We start from the raw sequence: 12714 nt of genomic DNA, 5'->3' as shown, positions 1-12714 counted from the left end.
ATGCCTTGTGAATTTTGACTTTCCAATTCTAAAAGTTTGTGATATTTTCAAACAGAAGAAAACCAAGAAGGATGACCACTGGGTGGATACTTCATTCCTCCTTAGAATAAGGAACAAAATACTCATGAAAGGATATAGGTACAGAGTCAAAATTTAGAGCTAAGATGAAAGGATGGACTATCCAGAGACTACCCCATTCGGGAGTCCATCCCATCATCAGCCACCAAACCTAGATACTAATGCTCATGCCAACAAGATTCTGCTGAAGGGACCCTGATATTGCGGACTCTTGTGAGGCTATGCCAGTGCCTGGCAAACACAGAAGTAGATGCTCACAGTCAGCTATTGGATGGAACACAGGGTCCCCAATGGAGGAGCTAGAGAAAGTACCCAAGGAACTGAAGGGGGCTGCAACCCTGTAGGTGGAACAACAATATGAACTAACCAGTACCCCCTGAGTTTGTGTCTCTAGCTGCATATGTAGCAGAAGATGGCCTAATCGGCCATCATTGGGAAGAGAGGCCCCTTGGTCTTGCAAACTTTATATGACCCAGCACAAGGCAAGGCCTGGGCCAAGTAGTGGGAGTGGGTGGGTAGGGGAGCAGGGGGGGGGAGGGGTATAGGAAACTTTCGGAATAGCATTTGAAATGTAAATAAAGAAAAAAAAGAAAAAAAAAGTTTATGATATTTTCAAAACAACAGCACCTTCACAGAGTGGAAGTGCCCCCTGTGCAAGTGCTCAGTTATGTTATGAACCCTCTAAAACTGAATTTTTAAGGAAGTTCTGATGATGCCATAGATAGTCAAGCCATTGAAGACTTCTTTTTAGAGCAACTCATGGCTAATAGCACAAAATATGACCATGTAAGCTGTCTAGAGTTTAGTCCGATGTGAAAAGCTAGTTAACTCACAGAAAGAATGTGATAATAGAGCCATCAGTGCCCGTCTGGCAGGTCCTCATTGAAGGGTGTCCTTGGTAGGAGCCACAACATAGAGCAGCCATCTGCTTCCCATATTGGATTGCTGTTCATTCTGTAAACCCTCTCCTGCTCCAGCACTTAGGAGAGATTAGCTGTTCCTGAGATCTTGGTGCTTCTCTTTCACAGGGCAATTAGACAAGAAAGGCACTGGGAAAACTCCAGAGACAAAGATATGCTTTGTTGGCAGGGATATTAGTGTCAAGTTTTACAGCACAACAAACTATGTATATGAGCCTCGAGGACCAAGAGAAAAATTCACCCAGCTAGGTGTCAGGGGAAGAACTGCAAATAGTGGGCTAGCACATTTTTTTTTTTTTTTTCTACTGTATTCTCCATCAGCTAAAGAAAGCAGGCTTCTTGTTAATTTCTGGGGCAGACTGTTTTGTGGTTGGAGAAAAAGAAGTCTTAAATGATCTTTATCATATGTGTCTCCTGGCAATTGTTATTTCCTTTCATTGGTAGCTATGTGGGCATAATGCCTTGCTCCAGTGGGGATTTTCGGATTTACATATTGGGCTAGGGACTTGGTTCTTCTTTTCAATGGAAGAGACATACTGGAATTATTTGATATTTCGAAGCAATTGTACTTCCTGTTATACTTTTAAGAACATCTCCCCATGGCACAGTGTGAAGAGATTTTCATCTTATCTTATTGTAGTGTTAATTTTCATTTACAATATGATTACAAAAAAACACGGTTATGTAGAACATCATTTTCTTCCTCTTTTGACCTATTCTTTCTTAAAATTATACATACAGGTTTTGTAAGCCATGGTAAATTAATGTTAAGAAAAAATGTTTCTTGTACAAAAAAATTTCATGTATTTTTAACAAAATCCTGGGGCTTTTTTGGTTGTTGTTGTTGTTGTTTATCAAAGTTCTTTCATAGGTATATTCAACATGATAAAGCATTTTATGTATCAGTCTTAAGTCAGGTAAATAATGAGTTGAACTACCTATGAACTGAACTTTTCTATACTATGTTGCTCTTATTATGTGCCAAGAATAAACTTAAGATATTAAGTAAAAGAATTAAGTGCTACATAAATAATAAGAGATTTAGTAAATAAAATATATTCCCTATATCAGGCATGTAAGCCTTTGGTTTCCCATAGGCCTTTAAAACACAGCAGTACTTTGGATTAATTTTCTTTTCATTATGCTATCAAGCAGAGGAAGGTGTATGACATTTAATGGGCATTTTAGCTGAATTGCAGATGGGACCAAGAAGAGTTCTTCTTTGAGAAACTGGTATCCCTCAAAGGACAGTTTGTACCCTCTGGTATCAATAATCACTACATCTATTTATGACAGCCAAAGGAAGCCAGGATGTAGGTAGAATTCTCAGATGAGTCACCAATCAATGGCTTGCATTTGAAGTCAACCCAAGCGACCTTAGACAAAAACCATCAAATATTTTCCACTTGGAAATGAGGTCTGTGCTTTGAAAACAAGAAAGAGCATAAAGTCGAAAAGTCTGAGAAAGGAAGACATTCGCTTGGAAGAAAACGTTTTGCATATGGGAATCAAGTACAAAATAAGCTTGGTATAAATTTTATTTTCAGTACTTCCCCACCCTCTTAATTTTATTTATCCACAATTTAATTCCTATTCTCAAAATTAAATTTAGAATCCTTTACTTAATTCAAGTTTGGACAGACTCTTGTGTTACTTAAGCCAAGTCATTTTGATACTAGTCATTGACTGAAAATAAGCAAAGCAAAGGAGGAAGCCATAGTCATACAACAGTAATCAAAGAAGTCTTGCTCATCTGTTGTTAAAGAAGTTGAGAAGTGGAGGAGTCATCCGAAGCTCCCAAGTATTATAATGAAGATTCTCCCAGGAAGACAAGCTAACACCTCTATACTGACACCATTCTGTGCAGAAGGTCTCCATGGGTTAACATTCTGAAGACAAAGGTTTTAAATGTAAAGAAGAAAGTTGCCATTTTTTTTTTGTTGTTTTGTTTTGTTTTGTTTTGTTTGTCTGTTTGTTTTCAGGAAAAATAAGAGATCAGTCTCCCCAGGGTGTGTGTACAGGACTTCCAGTAACAGCATTTGAGCAATGAGTTTACGACAGCTTTAAAGACTAACTTGTAACAGCAGGCATATCGACAGAATCTCAGAAATTTACAGAATTTGGAATCTAAGTGAGCAGAAAACTTTAATGCAAGGAATGGGCTTCCGGAGTGACTGACAGTCCCACAGATGGCGAAGTAGCCTGTGTGAGTTCTAACTATCATTTTAGGATGTAAACACATATTACTGAATATGTGATTTGGAGTACCAGGGTTTTCATTCTCGTTGCATCAATGAATAAAGCTAAAAATAAAAGTGATGTGTGATAACTTTTAAAAGCAAATTCTAAAATGTAGCTAAAGTCAAGACAATAATCACCTCAGAAAAATCATTTCTTTTTTAGAGTAAAACTTCCCAAACTCTTACTTGATCTTTGATAAAGGAGCTAAAACCATCCAGTGGGAAAAATACAGCATTTTCAACAAATGGTGCTGGCACAACTGCCAGTTATCATGTAGAAGAAGACGAATTGATCCATTCTTATCTCCTTGTACAAAGCTCAGTCAAAGTGAATTGAAGAATTCCACATAAAACCAGAGACACTGAAATATATAGAGGAGAAAGTGGGGAATAGCCTAGAAAAAATGGGCACAGGGGACAAAAATTTCTTAACAGAACAGCAATGGCCTGTGCTGTAAGATCAAGAATGGACAAATGGAACCTCATAAAATTGCAAAGCTTCTGTAGGGCAAAAGATACTGTTAATAAGACAAAAAGGCCACCAACAGGTTGGGAAAGAATTTTTACCAATCCTAAATTTGATAGGGGACTAATATCCAATATATACAAAGAGCTCAAGAAGCTGAACTCCAGAAATTCAAATAAGCCCATTAAAAAAATGGGGTACAGAGCTAAACAAAGAATTCTCAACTGAGGAGTATCAAAGGGCTGAGAAGCACTTGAAAAAATGTTAAACTGAAATGTTAAAATTAAATGTTAAAATGTTAAAATGAAAAACTGCCAGTTGCAAACTTGTACAACCACTCTGGAAATCAGTCTGGCGGTTCCTCAGAAAACTGGACATAGTACTATCGGCAGATCCAGCAATACCTCTCCTGGGCATATACCCAGAAGATGTTCCAACTGGTAATAAGGACACATGCTCCAGTATGTTCATAGCTGCCCTATTTACAATAGCCAGAAACTGGAAAGAACCCAGATGTCCCTCAATAGAGGAATGGATACAGAAAATGTGGTGCATTTATACAATGGAGTACTATTCAGCTATTAAAAACAATGAATTCATGAAATTCTTAGGCAAATGGATGTATCTGAAGGATATCATCCTGAGTGATGTAACCCAATCACAAAAGAACTCACTTGATATGCACTCAATATGATAAGTGGATATTAGCCCAGAAACCTAGAATACCCAAGATACAATCTCCAAAACACAAGAAAATCAAGAAGAAGGAAGACCAACACGTGGATACTTCATTCCTCCCCAAAATAGGGAATAAAATACCCATGAAAAAAGTTGCAGAGACAAAGTTTGGAGCTAAGACGAAAGGATGGACCATCCAGAGACTGCCCCACACAGGGGTCCATCCCATAATCAGCCACCAAATGCAGACACTATTGCCAGCAAGATCTTGCTGAAAGGACACTGATATAGCTATCTCTTGTGAGGCTATGCCAGTGCCTGGCAAATATAGAAGTGGATGCCCACAGTCATCTATAGGATAGAACACAGAGACCCCAATGGAGGAGCTAGAGAAATTACCCAAGGAACTGAAGGGGTCTGCAACCCTATAGGTGGAACAACAATATGAACTAATCAGTACCCCCAGAGCTCATGTCTCTAGCTGCATATGTAGCAGAAGATGGCCTAGTCAGCCATCGTTGGGAAGAAAGGCCCCTTGGTCTTGCAAACTTTATATGCCCCATACAGGGGAATGCCAGGGCCAAGAAGTGGAAGTAAGTGGGCAGGGGATCAGGGTGCGGGGAGGGTATAGGGGACATTTGGGATAGCATTTGAAATGTAAATGAAGAAACTATCTAATAAAATAATTTTAAAAAACTTCCCAAAGTCGATGTCCTTTCCCCAGCTTATACATATGAATTTTTCTTTTTTCAATATTTTTTCCAAGATTACGTGTCATTCATACATGATATTCATATATTCTATAGATAAATGGATATTAGCAAATAACAATAGTGTTTTAGTTAGGGATTCTCTTACTGTGAAGAGACAGTATAATCATGGTAACTTTTTTTTTTTGGTAACTCTTATAAAGGACAACATTTAATTAGGGCTGGGGTACAGTTTCAGAATTTAGTCCATTATCGTCTTGGTGGAAAGCTTAGGGTCATGCAGGCAGACATGGGTGCTGGAGAAAGAGCTGAGAGTTCTATATCTTGATTAGCAAGCAGCAGGAATAGCTGAGACTCGAAGTCCACCTCCACAGTGACACACTTCCTCCAGCAGGGTCACACCGACTCCAACAAGGCCGTACCTCCCAATAAGTGTAACTCTCTATAGGCCAAGCGTTCAAGCACATGAGTCTATGAGTGTCATTCCTTCTCAATCCACCACAAACAGGAGTTTTCTTGTTTGATTCTGTTAGCAGCAATGGTTTATTTCTACCCTAAGGTAGAAGACTGATCTCTTTCTCTATCAGAGATTATTTACACTACTAAAACATAGGGCTGAGGTGTTTGTTCAGTTGTGGCATATTAGGGAGTTAGTAGTTAAAACTGCTGACGCAGAGTCTCAGGCTATGTTGTATTATTCTTTATTGGTGGGAAACTGAAGTCTGGAGATCAGTATTAAACCAGTCCCTAAACTCTAAGTGCTTTACGGTAAGTACCCAATCTGGCCTGTGATTAAGTTGTGTTAGAAAGATTTTACTATTCTTTCTAATTAAATAAATAACTCATTTGCATTATTTTTTCTTTAGAGTCAAGTTGTGACATCAGTCTTTCTAAAGATTTAAACATAAAAGAGTCAAGTGTCTATATAGTGTCTATAAGTGTGTATAAGTGTCAGAAGGAATATATTTGGCATGTGAAAGGCCTGACATTTGACCTCTAGTACATAGTAACTTATAAAAATTGATATGCCAGTAGAGCACATGCTAAAGGATTTCCAATGACTATTGAAGAGGAAAATGAAAGCTGCAATAAAATTTAGATATTGTTTTTTTTCAAGTTGAGGGGTAGCTCAAAGTGCTTGCTGTAAAACCATGAGGACTAACGAACAGGTCCCCAACACATGAAAACAAAAACAAACAAACAAACAAACAAACAAAAAACAAAAAACAAAAAACAAACGGATACGATGCTATGTTTAAGCAATACAAACATAGGGGCCAGTAACAGGCAGACTCCCAGGGCTTGCTGACCATAACTCTAGTTGAGTAAGTAAGTTCCAAGTTCAGAGAAATAAATCAGGTAAAGAGTGATATAAGACATCTGATATCAACCTCTGGGCTCTAGCAGCACTGTCAGTTGTGCATACCCCTATACACATGTAAATATCTTACACTCTCAAAACCTACCTTGAACTTTTTAAGATCTTGTCAGCTAATGGCTCTTCCAGAGGCAATTTACCTATGATGACCAAGGAAGAAAAACATTTACATAAAACAGTTTTTCAATTCTAGGATGAAGTGTATAACTACCAGGTGACAGACTGTAGAATTTCATCCCTTCAATGACCCTGGGGCCAATATTGGGAACAAATTCTTGTTCATCACACAGATGACATCTGCTGCTTCTGCCCCTATATTTTTGTATATACAATATTAAGTGCCATCCTATGCAAATATATTCATCCATTGAATGCAAAGGGATGATTACCATAATGATTCTGAAAATGTTCTCATCTTAGAAGGGAAATTCTATTTCTCAAGGGCACATAGTTTTGCCCCTTAATATATATTTTTTGAATTTCCAATATAAATACATTCATCTTTGTGTCCTAAAATTATTAATGACATTTTTGCAAAGCTAAGCTATACTTGCCTCTTTATAAAAAGTTTTAATAATTTTCTTTGTTATATCACACTTGCAGAGTAACCATAGCAACCAAGTTGAGTAATGCAAGAAGTTAGTACTCTGTGCCTTCTATGGTTAGAATTTACAAGAAGCAGAAATAGAATTAAAACACATTAAAAATATTCTCTCAACTTGACAAATACATTTTTTGCCAATGTCCTTGAAATCATCTTGCCTAAGTAACTCATTATTAATATTAAAGATAAAAATAAGTGTATATGACATATCTCTCTTCAGAAGCATTCAAAATCAATAGATAACACTGGTTCAACTTACAGATAAGGTAAAAAATAGTCTGGTTTTTGCACACATACTCATTGTTTGTGAAATCTGGGTGTTTAGGGTCACATTGTAAAAAGGAAAATATGGTATTTTGGGGCTTTTGGGCCGATGGAATTATAGTCCTGTATTATCTTAGTCTGAAGTTTGACAGATTCCCATTTTATTTTTTGTTCTATAGATTCAGACACTGATCTATATATTTTTTATTATGATCAAATAAACCAACAACAAATAAAAACAAGCAAAAATTTAAGCTTGAAATTGAAGAAAAGTTGCACACATGAATTTCACCAAAACTTTATGTAATTTTAGTAGCTACAAAGTTTAAAAAAGTTAGACAAAGTTAGTCTTGGTGTGTCTGTTAAACCAAGGAAAGGTCACTTAACCACAAACTTTATCTGTAGGCTATATTAGCCATTCTGCTAGCTTTTTATGTTCAGGATCACATTCACAAAAATTATTAGTTATCTTTCTGAAATTTCTTCAGGTCTATAGCTATATCTCTTTTAGGCTTTAGTATGAAGAAGTGTTGCATAGAATGTGCCTTAGTTTGGGAAATTCTGAAATGTTCTCCTGGCATGAGTTTGGGAAAGAAAATTACTTCATTAATATCCCTTGATATCAGAGCTACCTTGGGTCTGAAGCACATGACAGTGGAATAGTAACTGAAGATTCACAGTCACTTATTTACGTTACTATTTTCTTTATGTATTTTGCACATATCTTTCCATATTTTAGATGTTAATTTTCTGTAGTAAATATAGATGTTGAAAATTTCCTCCTGTTCTGCAGGCTGCCTTGTTGATTTGCTTAAGTTTCCTTTCGTTTACAGAAGCTTCTTAATTTCACACAGACCCGTTTGCCAATTTTTGATCTCAGTTACTAAGTGACTAGAGTCCTATTTAGAATATCATTGCCTGTGGCTAATGGTGTAGAACACTTTCTGACATGTCTCTAGCACACCTGTGGGTTGTGACCCTCTGGGGTCGAGCAAACCTCTCACAGGGGTAGAATATCAGATACTCTGGATACCAGTTATTTGCATTATAATTCATAACAGTAGCAAAATTATAGTTATAAAGTAGCAACAAAATAATTTTATGGTTGGAGGTCATCACAACACAAGAAACTGTATTAAAGGGTCACAGCTTTAGGGGGTGAGAACCACTGGTCTAGCAGTTTTATATGCTCAATTCACTTGAAGCTGGTTTTTTTTTTTTTTTTTTTTTTTCCCAGAGTGAACAGTATGGGTCTAATATTTAGTCTTCCATATACAGTTATCAGGTTTTTCTGGAACCATTTGTTGAAGATGCTCTCTTTTCTCCAGTGTATGTGTGTGTGTGTGTGTGTGTGTGTGTGTGTGTGTGTGTGTATGCCTTAGTCCAAAAAGACTGGCTGTAATTAAGTGAGCTTAAATCTTGATCTTCTATTACATTCCATTATATAGGAATTGTATTATATCCATCTATATGTCTCTTTTATGTCCCGATTATGCTCTGTTTATTTTGGTTTGGTTTTGCTATGGCTCTGTAACCAAATTGAAATCAGGGATGGTAATGCCTCCAGGATTATTATTCATGCTCAGGATAGCTCCTGATTTCATGTGTCCTATTTTCATTCGTATTCCTTTGATAAAATACCCTAACAAAGAGTAGCTTAGGGGAGGGAGGTTTATTTTAACTAACAATTCAAGCCACGATCCTAAAGATAAATCAATATATGATAATCTCTTTGCTTTTGCCTATTGATCACCATTTGTAATTACTTCTAATCTGGGACTAACTATGAATATAGCTGTGACAGTGGCATTAATGTGTATCATTTTGGATACTGTATACATAAATGGAAATATATAATCAATAAATAGACATTTTTGTAACAATATCTTAGTAGTTGAGCGCTTTATATTTTTATTTACTAAGGACTCACTGTTTTCTTTTTAAAGAGATGAATCAATAGTATTTTGTGGAAGAAGAGAGCAAATCCTGAATTTATAGATTATTGCTTCAGAAGATGACTTTTTCAAGAAAATCTCCACATTTTTACCCCTTGAGAAATTTATTAATGACATTAGAACTCAAAGCGGTGGCAACAAAGAAGTTAAGTAAATGTTTCATCAAGTGTAGTATTCTTTTGTTCTCAGCAATTTGAGGAAGAACTAGTACCTGAAGAACTGTCTAGAATTCCAGTCTGAGTAGTGTGGTGTGGACATGAAATATTCCCCACATGTTCATGTGTTTCAAAAACTTGTTCCTAGCTGAGGGTAAGACTTAAGATGGGATTTGAATACAGGCTTTCACTGTGGAAATGTCTTTGTGTTAGATATGCGTTCAGAGAAACCAGATAAATAACAATGCCCAAGAGTTTGTAGTTGCTTATAGCTCTTTGTCTAGCAGTGGGTGCCACAAAATTTCTTATTTCCGTATTAACATGTCAATTGTTACTGTTCCGGTCTTGTTTATTCAGCCATTTCTGGAAGAAATTGTTTTACAGCTAACTCTCTGGTATTCTGGCTGTTACAGTATCTCCGCCTTCCCTTTTGTAATATTCCTTGAGCCATAGATGCAGACTTTGTGATGTAGATGTAGTCATTATGGTTGGGCTCCCCGTGTGTGATCAATTGATCCCTGCATTATGGTATAGTTTTCTGTGACAGTATCTATCCTAGCTAGTTTTGTATCAACTTGACATAAGCTAAAGTCACCTGAATTGAGGGAATCTCAATTGCAAAAATGCCTTCATAAAGATGGAACACAACCCACAGGACTTTCTGTAATTTTGGAAGGTGGAAGGTGTCCAGCCATCAGGCCCTGGTACACACACCACCCATGGGAAATACCTCTGACCCAGTCTCTCATGATTTATAAGTTACAGATTAACATTGATTTTTTTTTAATAAGTCATAAGCTGAAAATAAAGAAGTACAGATGTATGATATTTTCTTAAGTAGTTACTGGTATGGGGGAACAATATCTTGTGGGTAGTGTTATCCTTGGGCTAATTATCCTTAGTTCTATAAGAAAGCAGCCTGAGCAAGCCATGCTGAGAAAGCTAGTAAGCAACACCCTTCATGACCTTTGCATCAGTTTCTGCGTTCAGGTTCCTGACCACATTTGTGTTCCTATATTGACTTCTTTCTATGGACTGTGACTCTGGATATGTAAAGCAACTGTATTAGGGTTTTACTGCTGTGAAAATATACACGACTAAGGTGACTCTAAAAAAAGGAAAGCATTTAATTGGGCTAACTTACAGTTTCAGAGGTTTAATCCATTATCATCACAGCAGGAAGCATGGCAGCATGCAGGCAGATAGGGTGCTGGAGGAACCAAGAGTTCTACATCTTGATCCACAGGCAGGAAAAAGAGACTGTGTGCCACACTGGATGAAGCTTGAGCATGTAAGACCTCAACATCCATGCTCACAGTGACACACTTCCTCCAACAAAGGTATACATACTCCAACAAGGCCACACCTCCAAATAGTGCCACTCCCTATGGGTCAAACATTCAAACATACAAGCCTATGGAGGCCATTCCTATTTAAATCACTACAGCAAATAAACCCTTTCCTCCCCAAGTTGGTTTTGGACCTGGTATTTTGTCACAGCAATATTTCTCCTAATGAGAAGAGAATATCCATTTGCTGTAAAGAAAAGCTTCTTTCATGATGAGTAGTAACTACACTTATATCTAGAGATTTGGAGCTAGAAATCACAGATGAGACATAACATTTGACATTTGTATTTATGGGTCTAGATTGCCTCATACAACAGATTCTTTTCTCCATCCATCCATTTCACTGGAATTGTCATGATTTCGTTTATCTTTACAGCTGAATAGTATTCCATTGTGTCTATGTATCATGACTATTATCCATTTATATATTGAGGAACATTTGGCTCCTTTTCATTTCCTAGGCATCTCTCTATGACCTTGCACAATAGATAGGGTAGGGAGATAAGTATAGGATGGAATAGTAACCAGAATATATTTTATACCTGTAAGAAATTATCAAAAAACTACCTTCATTCAAGTTTATCATGATGAATAGTAGTGCAGTTGTTAATGTCACTTAAATACTACTGATATGATGGACAAATGTTTGTGTCATTTTATCTATTTGTATATAACTAAAGACATTCATGAAAGGTTTTTTTAACTATAGTGAAACTGGAAGATGGCCAGATGCCATGGATCATTAGTTAGATATTAATTAATCAGATATTCAGCTTAAACCAGACTGTATACAAAATATAAGAATCTTAACTTCTGATGTTCTGAGCTTCTAAGTGTAGAATTCTTTGCCTGAGTTGATATCAGGGATCAACTAATGTTCTATTAACCTATAATCTTTGTTGACAAATACCAATGGGATAATTTCTTATGAGCTAAATAAAATGTTCATTGCTAATATTAAAACAATAACACTTTTTTTGTGGCATTTAATTAATTAAATCTAGAGGTTTAATCCTAGAGAACTGTGTAGTAATGAAATCTCAGGGTAGTGAGCATTCTCAACAGTTAAAAATTGAAACATAGTGCTGCCCATTGAAGTGGGCATCATGGGTGTTAGTGGCTTCTCTAAGCCTCACAGGAAGAGCAAACAGAGCCAACAGATGGCCTCTTTCTTTGCAAGATTGATCTTGCCTCTCTGGCACCCAGGCTTGAGTTCAGTTTTGCCAGAATGGTCAGCATGTAGTGTGTTAATTGTTGGCAGGGACCACCCAATGATGTTAAAGCCCAGCTCACAGTGGGCTTCTGATTAAGGAAAGCAAGCAGCTCCCAGCTCTAGTCTGACTACCTTCAACGAAGCCATGAGATAGAACACCTTTAATATAACATGCATAGTAGGTGGGAAAGAAGGGTTATTTTTGGCTCTGTGCCTGGAACTGTGAAGCCTGTGCCGAGTAACTTCTAAACAGACAGTTTTCCATTAAATAGATAAAATATAAGCAGGGAGCAGACAGCCAATGGTGTGGTCCCATACACAAAGCCTGATCAGTAAGTAAGAAGGAGAAGGACTGTGCATTACAGGTCAGCAATGAGACATCATCTATTTCTCAGTGGGAACACTTGAGACAAGATGCTGGCAGATGGCATCCTGTAGGAGAGCATTAGGTACTTTTCATGACTGGAGATTAACAGATTGTTAAAGATATTAAAGTCTCTAGTATTTTATAGGAGAATTTGTGGGAAAACAAAAAAGATGATGGGATGGTGACCACATCTCCATAAACAGCCACGGAAAAGCACCACTGATGTCCCAGAGATCATCTCTCCTGTAGCAGCTCCTAACTGAAAATAATTATCAAAAGAATGTGTTTTCAAGGTATGCAGAGAAAAACTAAACAGAAGGAACATGGTGCCTTTGTT

The sequence above is a fragment of the Mus pahari genome, chromosome 12 (genome assembly GCF_900095145.1).
Source record: "Mus pahari chromosome 12, PAHARI_EIJ_v1.1, whole genome shotgun sequence".
Classification (NCBI taxonomy): domain Eukaryota; kingdom Metazoa; phylum Chordata; class Mammalia; order Rodentia; family Muridae; genus Mus; species Mus pahari.
The sequence above is the reverse complement of the archived record's forward strand: the minus strand, read 5'-3'. Positions refer to the sequence as shown.